At 42.6% G+C, this 12,077-nt stretch overlaps 1 protein-coding gene across 8 annotated transcripts in view; it reads right to left on the reverse strand.

Annotated features, from left to right (window-relative positions):
* ATRX (ATRX chromatin remodeler) overlaps positions 1-12,077 on the reverse strand; it is a 137,148-nt gene that overhangs the window by 124,864 nt on the left and 207 nt on the right. For 2 of the 8 annotated variants that reach the window (XM_084814221.1, XM_084814217.1), the window contains exon 2: positions 6,590-6,674. The exons of 4 other annotated variants lie outside the window; for them this stretch is intronic. The gene's annotated coding sequence lies outside the window, so the exon portion shown is untranslated. Of the gene's footprint in view, positions 1-598; positions 640-6,589; positions 6,675-12,077 lie in introns of those variants that run through there. 2 more of the 8 variants (XM_084814219.1, XM_084814218.1) reach the window with 2 other exon arrangements.

Below are 12,077 nucleotides of genomic sequence, written 5' to 3' on the forward strand. Positions count from 1 at the left end.
CTGCTCCTAAGTTATCTTATGTAGAACTTAGTTTGCTCATAAAATTATCATTTTAAAACTTTTAAAAGCAAACTCAGTTAGTAAATTTGTAATTATTGTCTGAATTGATTAGAATTACATTAAATGACTGCTACAGCACCAGAAAAACAGCCCTCTACAGAACAAAACCCAAACCGTCAAGAACACGCAATGGTGACTCTATTCACATGTTGGGAAACTGAGCATAAATGTCTACCAGTAGAATATACTTTAGATCAATAATTTTAACAAGAAATGAAAGAAATAACCATGTTGGGAATCTTACAGAGAGGATTAAAAAAAACATTTTTCTCCACAGCTTTATTATTTCCAGACATTTCACATCTCTAGTCTTTCTATAAAAGTGTTCTTATTGTATAGTTTTTAAAAATCATTTTGGGGGAAGTAACAATATATAAATACTTTGCCTTAAATTCTGAAAGAAGATATTTCATAATCCAAAGCTGTTCAATTTTTTTTTTAAAAGCAAAAACGGTCCCCGGAGGAAAAAAAGATTTTTTCTGGGTTTTTTCCAGGCCTTCACATATCTATTCCTGACTCTATGGAAACTGGTATTTACCTTTGGAATAAAGGCTGAGTCTGGCTGAAAGATCACCCAGTCTGCATGGAAGATGAACAGTCTGTCTCAGATTAAACAGGCACCAATCTTCCCCACCCTCCTAGCCGATGTTAAAGCCACGAAGAACAGAGTTTTGAAAGTTCCCTTACAGAATTAGTTCTAATCGACCCAAAGGGAGCCTTCATCAGGGCTGTGAGCATGAAGGTGAGGTCCCAGGTGGGAAATCTATGAACCACCAGTGGCAGTAATACAAATGCTCCCCTAGAAAAGCATTTGACTTGAGGGTGGACAGACAAAGACTGGTGAATAACCTGACATAGGACACAACTTAAGGCTGAGAAAACTGAGCAGCTCTGGTACACAAGCAGAGTCAAGGGATACCCAATGTCATCTACACTAACTTTGGAAGGTGAGCCAGGTCATCTGATAAATTGTTTGTTAAAGGTTTCCTTGAGGCCAACATGGTGTTGATACTCCTTCCAATAATCCAGCCCCTTTCAGCTGTTGCCATTCAACCTCTAAGCAGTTAGTTGCAGACATTCTGGGTGTGAATGGAAGACTGGACCCTGACTTAGCAGATCTGGCTGTACTAGAAGTCTCCATGGGCAACCCACACACAGCTCTTGAAGGTCTGAAATCCAGACTCTCCGTGGCCAGTACAGAGCTATTAGAACCACCTGCACCTTCAGCAGTCTCACCTTCCACAGAACTTTGGAGAGTAAGAGAACGGGACGAAAAGTGTACAGCAGACCCCGGGACCAAGACATGGACATCATGTCCGCTGCCTCCACTCGTCCACATACCTAGCAAAGTATCTCTGGGTTTTGGCATTGGCACTGTTGGTGAATAGGTCTAATATCAAAGTCCCCTATCTGTTGGAAATCCACCAGAAGGAGGACTGGATGACTTGTGGTGACAGGGAAAAGGTGATGTGTTCCCTGCGGGCAATCCAGGCCTGGTAGGGAACAAGAGCCAACTGCAGGGGATGGGAGTGGAACCTCACCCAAGGCAGAGTTGATGGAGACTACTTCACACACCTGGAGCTATGCCAGACCGATCATTGTCAGCATCTTCCAGTTCAGGATGTTCCAGATGCAGGACTGGATCTTGACCAGCCTCTCCTCCAAAAGGAACACTCTCTTTGACAACTTGTCAATTGTCGCCCCCAAATTCTATATCCTCTGAGGGGGGGTCAAGGAACTCTTGGTACTGTTGACGAAGCTCTGTTCCTTGAGATATGCAACAGCAGTGGATACATGGGACAGTGCTTGCCCTATAGTCAGTGCTCTGATGAGTAGGTAGTCCAAATAAGGGCATATGTGGACCCTCTCAGTGTGGAGGCGATTCACCATGGCCACTAAGCCCTTAGCGAACACTCGGAAGGGGGACAAGGACAGACTGAAAGGAAATGCCTTGAACTAGAACTGACCCTGGCAGAGAGCATATAATTCCCTTGTCACAACAGCTTCACTGACTACCAGTCTGCTTCCAGGCACATTTCAAAATGTTAGTTATAACCTATAATGGCCTATACAAATTGAACCAGGCTATCTGAAAGACCATTTTCTCCCATACGAGCCTGCCCTTTTAAGATCTTCAGAGGAGCCCCTCTCTCAGGCCTGCCACGACGATGTCTGAATGGACAAACCATAGTTGCAGCCACTGCTCCTTCACAGAAAAAAAATGAAAACACATAAGCAGGTCCTTTGTCATACATTTTAACGCTTTAACTTTGGTTTGAAATTTAAATTATTGTTAATGCAAACCATAGTTTGGCAGGATGTCTGAACTAACCATAAATGTTTAGTCACAGACCTAGACTTATCTAGAGGCTGATTCAGCTCAGCCAAAGAAAACCATCAATTCCTTTTTGTGTTTCGGCATGTCTCAAAGAAGAAACCTCTCTTCACTAATACAAAATATCTAGCTTGTTCTTGAACAATCTAAATTTCCATATTATATAACCAGCTCACAGGCAGAAACAACACTCTTTCAAGGCTTCTTCACCAATCATCAGCCAGCTTTCTCCTCTCCATTACACAAAGAGCCACCCAAATAATAATTAACAAAGGCCTTGTTAAACAAGACCTTCTCATCAAGATACATTTAACTATATAGGAAAGTAAACATGCAAGACATTAAGAGCTGCCATAAATACAACCGAGGACAGGCAGTATCTTCAGTAAAATTAAGAACCAGTATTTTATGTCAGCAAGTGACATAGTGACACCGTGTTGTGCACTGCAGTTAATGCATCAGTTTTACATGACATCAGATTTTAATTAATTTTGAGGAACACGCAAAATCGGACATCACAATGAATTCTCTTATGTAATGCATTTGGTAATTATTTCTATTTTAAAATAAATACAGATTACATCCACCTTTGGTTAAATGAGATCATGTACTTGCTTTTCCAAGCTCCTCCTCTATTCTGGAATAAATTCCCACTTCCTTTAACTCTGATTAAGCCCTGGTTGAGCCTTAATTAATTCTGCTGGCAACTTAACAGCTAACTACAGACATAAAATTTCTGGAAATTTTGAAGCCATGGAAATAAGTTTTTTTCAGGAAAAAACAGAAATTTGGAGGGAAACTGAAAAATAAGCAGTATACTTTTTTTAAGCACTCTTTACAGATTTAAAGTCACTTCATTGCTTTAAGACAGCCTTCCCCAACCTGGTACCTTCTAGATATTCTGAAGTTCAACTCCAAGACAGTTCAGGATCACAGAAGATCCATGAACATCGGAAGCACACAATGACGTTATTTTTCAACGAATGCTGGGTTTGGCTTGGCTGGCTTATATGCAGACCCTAGCCTGGACATGCCCAACTGCTAGCTGCAGCCCATTAGAGAGCTTTCCAGTGAAGCTAGCTATATAAGGACAGTCTTCACAGAGCCAAGGTCCTTGCCTGCAACATCATGCTTCTCCAAAGATGTTGGGCCTACTCTCTGCACTTCATTCGTCATTGTTCCCAAGGGCTGACTGGTCTCAGTATGTATGGCTCAGCATCTGACTCATCCTGGGCAGGGAGTGGGAGAGGGAGGCCCCCATCAGGCATTCCAGAAGGGCCAGCCTCCTCCTCCTCGTCAGATGCATGTCTGCTATCCTCCTGCAGTGCTGTCTCTGCAACATCCTCATACCTCAAGCTCAGGTAATCCAAGTTCCTCCTCAGAGGAAGACTCCTCAAAGCGGGCCATGACAAGCCAGTTCAGATGTACCACCAAACCATGGCTTGCACTAACTAGGGTTTGTAACACAAGTTATGGTTTGTGTACCAAACATATAGGCAAACCATGATTTGCGCAGTTTCACTTGCTGGTGACTTCCTGGTTAGTTTAGCTGCTCCAGCTGGCAGGAGGAGTCATGCTGGAGCCACCAGGCAGCATGCACCAGCATGCTGCTCATAAACGATAAGCTAGAAATCACAGCAATTCTGGTTTATAATTACATATGAACCACCACACTTTGTATACTGACAACTTTAATCAAGGACTGTGTATATGCACGTATATTTAGACAGTGTATCATTCATTCCTGGGTAGATGTAAACCTCCTGGAAGTCCTGAAGCCCTGGAAAAAACGGGGGTCCAGATTGGGGAGTGGGGGGGGGACCAAAATTTTGGGGAAAACGAAAAAATATGCAGTATTTATTATTTAGAGCTCTTCACAGATCTAAAGTCGCTTTATTACTCTAGAAGCATAAAATATATTATGTGTATCTTGATTTGCTCAGAAAATTATCAATAAAATTTAAAACATTTAAAATTTATAATTTTCTGAATAAAATATACTTTTAAATTTAATATATAAAACACAGTAGTAATTTTATGAGCAAGCCAAGTTATACATAACGTATTTTAGGTTCCTATTTTATGTATGACTAGCGGGAACTTCAGCAAGTAGTCCCTGAAACATCTGAATCATCCTAGAAGCCAAAAGAAGCAGGAAGAACTGGGTGCAGAGGAAGACTGGTGTACAGCATTTGTTCCTGTTTGTGAGGAAGTTTAGGGAACTTCCAAAACCTGCTCCTGTTTGTCGGATGGAGTTTAGGGAAATCTAGTCTGAAGAAACAACTATTGAAAAGTGAGTAACTGCTATTATTTAGCTGGGGAAGGCTCACTTATTAGGACTGCTATTTAATTTAAGCAAATGTAATGTAAGATGCTTTAAACAATCTATTATTTGAGGAGCAACATTTTTCCCTTTTATAAATGATTCCCCTTAATAAGCATCTTAATTTCTGATCATTTTGAAAGGTTGCCTCTAGTGGTGGTGTCAATCCTATACCTATTCTATAGGAGTGATTGAGTTTCTTTATAGTTTATAACACTAAAAGTGTTATAACTGGGACAGCATTCTCCGATGTGAAATCTAACTGGAAACTTTATTAAAAACTAGGTTGTGAGTTCCACAGACAGTGCTGGATTTAGGAACAAGCCAAGTAAGCCATGGCTTAGGGCCTCATATTATGAGGGGCCTCTAAATACTTTGGAGTTATCTAAAACTTATTATAATTGAAATTCTTTGGCTTAAATAATTTTTCATATAAAATCCACCACCAAAATTCTGAACACTGACTTCCACATCCCAATCCCATCAACTTCCCTTCCAAGGCTGCTGGACTACTCGCATCATCCACGGTTGTCCAACCTCACCTCAGACCTCAAGAGGAGACTACAAGTGTGTGAATAAAAGAAAGAGTGAAAAACAAGCAAGTCAATGATGGTGGTGCACCTAATAGTGATGAAAGGCTTGCCCCAAGAAACAAATTTCACATAAAATCATTTATTCCACTAATGGATGTCCTTAAAGTCAACTTGAAGAAAGGAGCAATCATATACGATAATGTTGCCAAAGAAAATAATGCTTTTGGTTGATTTTGAAGCCTCAGAAGAATAGTTGTGTGAAGATGTAAACCTTCTGATGAAAGACTATCCTGACAATGTTGCCATCAACCTCGTTGGGGAAATAAGCACTTCCATACCCACATCAAGCAAAATTATTCAGATACAGGACACGTATGTCACCAGAATCTGTATCAGGTCATCTTCCAACATAAGGTTCAGTTGATTTTTCCTAATGTAGAAGTAATATTGTGGCTATTTTTGAGTGTAATGGTAACAAACTGCTCAGGAGGTCATTTCAGCATCTGAAAAGGATTAAGAATGAACTGCGGACCTCAATGCTGCAGGAAAAGCTATCTGCACTAAGCATTATGTGCACAGAAAATGATACGCTTCATAGCTTATAATTTGATGACATCATCCATGACTTCGCTCTTTTAAAATCATGAAAGAAAATGTTTTAAATTTAACATGCAAAGAGCAGTGACTGTGTAGATTACTTTGCTGCTTCTATTTACTAAGTGCTCATCTGTGTAATGTTCTTGTGTTCCTTTACGTTAAAAGTCTTTGATTTCATATATGCAAAACCCAAACTCGCAAGAATGCATATTTTATTTACGTATTATGATATGGTGACTCTTATTGTATAATGGGAAACTGAACATTATTCAGAGCATCCACAAATGTCTATCAGTAAAAGACACATTATATCATTAATATTAATAAGGAATGGAAGAAATAACTACATTGAGAATCTTTGCAGACAGAACTGAAAAAAAATATTCCTCCCATCGATTCAAAATTTCTTTGAATTTTATGTCTCTAATCTGCCTATAAAAGTCTTCCTATGACATAGTTTTTAGAAATCATTTGGGGGAGAGTAAAGGCCAGGTAGCAACATATGAATACCTTGGATAAGATAACAAACCAGATACAAAATGGCTAAGCATTTTAATATTTTTAAATATTTAAATATTTTTTAATATTTAAACATTTAAATATTTTTTTCATAATCCAAAAGTGTCCAATTCTTCAGGAAAAGCAAAAAAATGTCCTCAGAAAAAAATGGGGTAGGAGAACTATTTTTCCCTAATTTTGCTGGGCCTTCATATCTCTATTCAGGAACAATAATTTGCATACCAGTCACCAATCCTTGAAGGGGCTGCAGTACAGTGGTAGAGCACGTATTTTGCATGCAGAAGGTCCAAGGTTCAATCCCCAGCATCTGCGGATAGGGAAAGAAAAACTCCTGCCTGAAAACACGGGAGAGCCATTGCCAGTCACTACTGACCACACTGGGGTAGATGGAGCAATGGTGTGACTCAGTGCAAGGCAGCTCCCTATAACATCTGGTCCCAAAGAACCTTGTTGCATGCTTAGCATGTCAAGTTTATATACTACTCCAAAGGGACAAATAAGACATAACATATTCATACAATTAGCAATGGGGGGGGGTGTTGGTGGGGAGATTTGTTTTAAGATTAAATAGCACAGAACATGAAAATCCTAAACAGGACCACAGCAGAGAGCAAAAGGTGAAGACCCTTGACCACAGTCCCAATCTCTTATCAGTTCTCCACAGCTCTTATTTAACCTAGCAAAACTTATTTGCTAATTGCATAGACAGTGTCACTTCTGTAGTTTGGCCCAATGTGTCTATTTTGCCCAATTATTTGACTGAGAGGTGGGAGAAAAGAGGTTTAACATGCTGGATTTCAAGGGCTTGCAATGGAAACCAATAATTTATATTATAATAAAAGAAATGCTTTTTTGTTCAAAACAAATATGAACATAAACAGGTAAGAAAGTCTGACTAGCAAAGAATCTAGCACATTCACATGATGTACTATCTGACAGTAAGTGAATTATCAGCTTTTAAAGGAAGGTATTCCTAAAGACTATTCTGCCACATATCTAATATCTGCTTATTTTGAAGCACCCTCTTAAGAACTCAGTTTAAGTTATTCCATGGCATAGATCACGAGCCCTACTACTATGAATAATCATGATGGAACTGAAAAACAGAAGCAACTGTGGCAATGCATCACCTACATTTTCTACTTTCATTCTGAGGTGATGACATGAAAGGCTAATAATGCGTTAATATAAAAAGTCAAATATATATAATTAAATAAGCTGTGATTTCTTTCCAACCTGATTCATTTTGCAAAATACTGTATGCATTATGCCACCTATACTCACTTATTCAAAAAGTGCTAAGCAGTGTTCTTTAAAAAATCTTAAAAGTTCTACCATATTTTACTGACATTATATACTATGAATGAAAGGTATTATGCAACAGAGCACACAATATTCAAGCAGATAATGGTACTAGCAGCAAAAAAATCTCAACTACCTTGCCCTATTCCACATACCTACTCTATCCCTTGTTCATCAGCTATCCTCTGTTCCTGCTGTTGGGTATCAGGAAACAACTGTCAAACAAAATTAGCAGAACCAGAACGTAAGAAGAGCCGTGCTGGATCAGACCAAGGTCCATCTAGTCCAGCATTCTGTTCATACAGTGGCTAACCAGCTGCCCATGAGAAACCCACAAGCAGGACGTGAGTGCAACAGCACCCTCCTGCCCACATTCCCCAGCAACTGGTGTACATAGGCATGCTGCCACTGATACTGGATGTAATATATAGCCATCAGGACTAGTCGTCACTGATAGTCTTATCTTCCACAAGTTTGTCCAGTACCCTTTTAAAGCCACCCAACTAGATGCCCATCACTACATGCTGTGGTAGCAAATTTCATAGTTTAATTATGCACTGGGTGAAGAAGCACTTCCATTTATCTAACCTGAATCTCCCTCCAGTCAGCTTCCTGGGGTAACTCAGGTTCTAATATTATGAGGGAGAAAAATGTCTCCCTATCCGTTTCTGCAAACCAAGCATAATTCTGTACATCTCTATCATGTCTCCCCTCACTCTAAGCTAAACAGTGCCAGAGGTTGTAACTTTTCCTCAAAGAAAAGTTGTTCTAGCCCCTTGATCAGTTTAAGGAGCAATCCTATCTGGGTCAACGGTCGCCTCCGAGCCTGGGGGTGACTGCCTATCCAGTGCAGGGTGGGAGGAGTGGTGAGGAGCGGAACTCCTCCTCACTCCCCCTGCCCAGCTTTCATGGCTAGACAGCCGTGGAACCTCAGAGCGCGGGAAGCAGCAGCCAGATGGCACTTAGGATGTGTCGTACCAGCAATTCCGATTTCCCTGCCCTGGAACGCCCCCAAGAACACCCTGTTTTTGCCACTCCACCCTCCTCTTTCAAGCACGGACCGATTCCGCGCCGCCTACAAGGTGGCACAGGAGGGGGTGGCAGCGCGGGCTCCGAGGTCATTTCCTGGAAACTGACCTACCTATGGCTATCTAGCCGCTGACTAGTAGCCACAGGATTGCACACTTAGTTGCTCTTTTCTGCACTTTTTCCAATTGTACAATATCCTCTTTTAGGTACAGTAACCAGAACTGGACACAGTATTCCAAGTGTGGGCATGCTATAGATTTGTATAAGGGGAGTGTGATCTCAGCAGTTTTATTTTTGATTCCTTTCCTAATTTTGCCTAACATGGAATTTGCCTTTTTCAGAGCAGCCACACACTGGGTCGACATTTTCATTGAGCTCTCTACCACAACCCCAAGATCTCTTTCTTGGTCAGTCACCACTAGCTCAGATCCCACAGTAACCAAAGACATCTAAAGAACAAAGAAGGATCTACAAACTCTTCATAACTTGTAAATGTCCCAAATAATTTATATGAGACTCCTTCCTTTCCCCTCTACTTACTGCCTTATGTTTTAATTACCTCAAATCCTACTGATAAGGCAGTAACGTTCAAGAAAAGGAACACTGATGTTGATTATGAAGGACAAGAGGAAACAGAAGAGGACAATTACTAAGTTGTTCTTGCTTTGGGCCAACTTGTTCCATGATATCTGACATTTGGAGGGAGGGGTATGGAAGCACAAATGGAAGAGCAACAAGTACAACAACTTAAGAGACCATTTAAAGCTTCCCCCAAGCTCTCTCAGATGTGGCATTAGCAACCTTATACCCACATCAAACTGTTTCACTGGGGCGGGGAGGGGGGAGGCAAGAAGAGAGAAAAGAATCTTGCTCCTTGAAGTGAGGAGGATTATAATCAAGGTAATGAAATAGGCACAAGCCCCAAGCCTCTAAAAGTCCAGGTGGAAGAGTTTGAAAACTTCTGACCAAACACCAAATTACTTGTTTCCTTTTTTAAAGTTTAGAAATAAATCTGCTTCCTTGTGTCTTCAACTGGTTCCACCTCTAATTAAGTAATATCCACATTTCACCAAGATGGAAGCCAATGCACAAGCGATAGCAACTGCTCAACATCCATGCAGTAAACTCATTTTATGCCATTATATTGTGGGCATTTTTATAGTTTTAGGCTGTAATCTGAACAGCAGCAGTAAGCACAGTGAACTCAGTGGGGCTTACTTGCAAGCAACAGGCTGCATCTAACAAATTGCACCACGGTTACATTTATTGTATTACATTTTATCCACCCTTACCCAGAGCTCAGGGTGGCTTTCACAGGTTTCCCTACCCCCTCCTCAGTTTATCTGCACAACTACCCTGTGTGATAGCTTAAGCTTAGAACTAATGACTGTTCCAAGGCCACTCAGTGGGCTTAATAGAAGAGTGGGGATTAGAATCCAGATCTCCCAGTCTCAGTGCAACACTCTAACCACTACATCCAACTGGTTCTCGCAGATTAACACTGTGGGCAATATCCAACAATGTCATTGCTCTACTGCAAATTACACTGCACTAAAGTAAGGGGCCTCTAGTACAATGCCAATAGCTTTTGTTTCCGCAACAGGTTTCCCAGGAAAACCCACTGCGCAAGCTAACGCTTAGTGGCGTTGTGCTATAGGTCTGTTACACTAGCACAACGTATTGTGTTACCATAACAGCATTGTTGGATACTGAACAGTATAATTAAATATACACGACTAGTGGATTACTAGCCAATTTCATCTTAGGTATCTGCAAATTAGGCAACTTTTGATTCAATTTTAACTTAAGTGTACAACCCCATTACTGACAAATCTAACCAAATGTTAGCACTTATTTTGTTTTCAGAGTACGTTAAAATATTATATAGCATGCAAATGCAGAACAGTATTCTCCACAACACAATAAACTGTATTCATTTACTATACTTTTCCTTGGCTCTGATTCTAGCGCGTTGAGGGTCAACGTTGTGATGTCTGTCCCCTAGAGTTTTCCAGGTTGGAAAGTGCTCCATCAGTTCACCACCCACCCATCATGGGTTAAGAACCACTGACATATGGAAATAATTTAAAGTAGTACTTTCACCTCTTATTTTGGTTAAAAGAACTTCTCTAGGAAACATTCATTAATCTTCCTTGAAAGCTATTCATTTTTTGTCCAAAAACAATTTTCAACATTCACAAAACTAGTGGATTGTGTTTTACTATCAGATTCCCCTAGACAAGGTTTGCCTTTGCAACAGAACAGATAGTGAGAGCAGAAGTTCTGAAAGGCATCTCCTGAAGGGAAGACTGGCTGTTTGGATGGCCATTTATAATCGGGGGGGGGGGGGGAGTCTGCTGCTAGTATAAAATAGAGGATCACCGTCTTCCCTGGCAATTATGTCCTCATTTCAAAATTACAGTAAGATTAAAACAACAGTGTACAACAAGGGGGAGAAGGTCTTTAAAACAAACAAACAAACCCGCATTGTGCGACAAACAAGAACAGACCTAATTCTGACTTTCCATAGTAGCAACTTTTTAACACGTTAGTGCGGCCGCTGTCCAGTGCCAAGGATACGCTCCTGGAAGCTGGACTTGAAACAGCGTGAGGCGCAGAGGTCTAGGAGTCAGTCGCCCGCCCAACAGCCCCATCCCAAACATGATCACTCGGAAGTAAGGCCCCCGTGTCCAATGGAGCTTACTCCCAGGCACGCTAAGCATCTCCCAGCCATCGTTCCCGGCAGCATCCTTAAAAGGGGGCACCCATTCAGAGAACGTGGCCCAGGGCGCCCCATCGGCACCTGGCTGAAGCGCCCCGCCTCTCCCCTCCCCTCCGAGCTGGGGGGAGGGACACGACGGAAGTGACATTCCAGGCTCGGGGTAAACAGGTGACGCGCCGCTCAGGAGCCGTGCGAACAGCACGCCTGCGTGTACAATAAACGCGTGCATTACGCGGGCTCACGCGTCCGGGGAGAGGGGACAAAGATGGGTTTCCCACCCTGCAAACAGAGGGGAAACATAGAGGGGGGAGGAGCAGCGGGGGGGCGGGCGGCGCCCCCACTCCCCTCCCCTCCCCTCCCCTCCCCTCGGGAGGCAGGAGTCCCCTCCCCGCAGGGGGCGCCGCTGAGGCGGCGGGGGAGCCCCCCTTGGCCGCCCTCCCGCCGGGCATGCGCAGAAGCGAGGACAGCGCGGGGGGCGGCCGCGGCCCCTCCCCCTCACTCCCCCTCGGGCACCGCCGAAAAATGAGCGCGCCGGAGGCGGCGGGGGCTCCTTGGCCGCGCAGCCGGCAGCCGGCTCGCGCGGCGCCGTCCGGGCGGCCCTTCACCCCCGTGCCCCCCCGACCGGGCCGCCGCCGCCCCCCGCCGCGGGAACAGCGC

This window comes from Heloderma suspectum, chromosome 9 (genome assembly GCF_057233095.1).
Source record: "Heloderma suspectum isolate Gila_16-S chromosome 9, 16-S_ref, whole genome shotgun sequence".
In the NCBI taxonomy this organism is placed as follows: Eukaryota; Metazoa; Chordata; class Lepidosauria; order Squamata; family Helodermatidae; genus Heloderma; species Heloderma suspectum.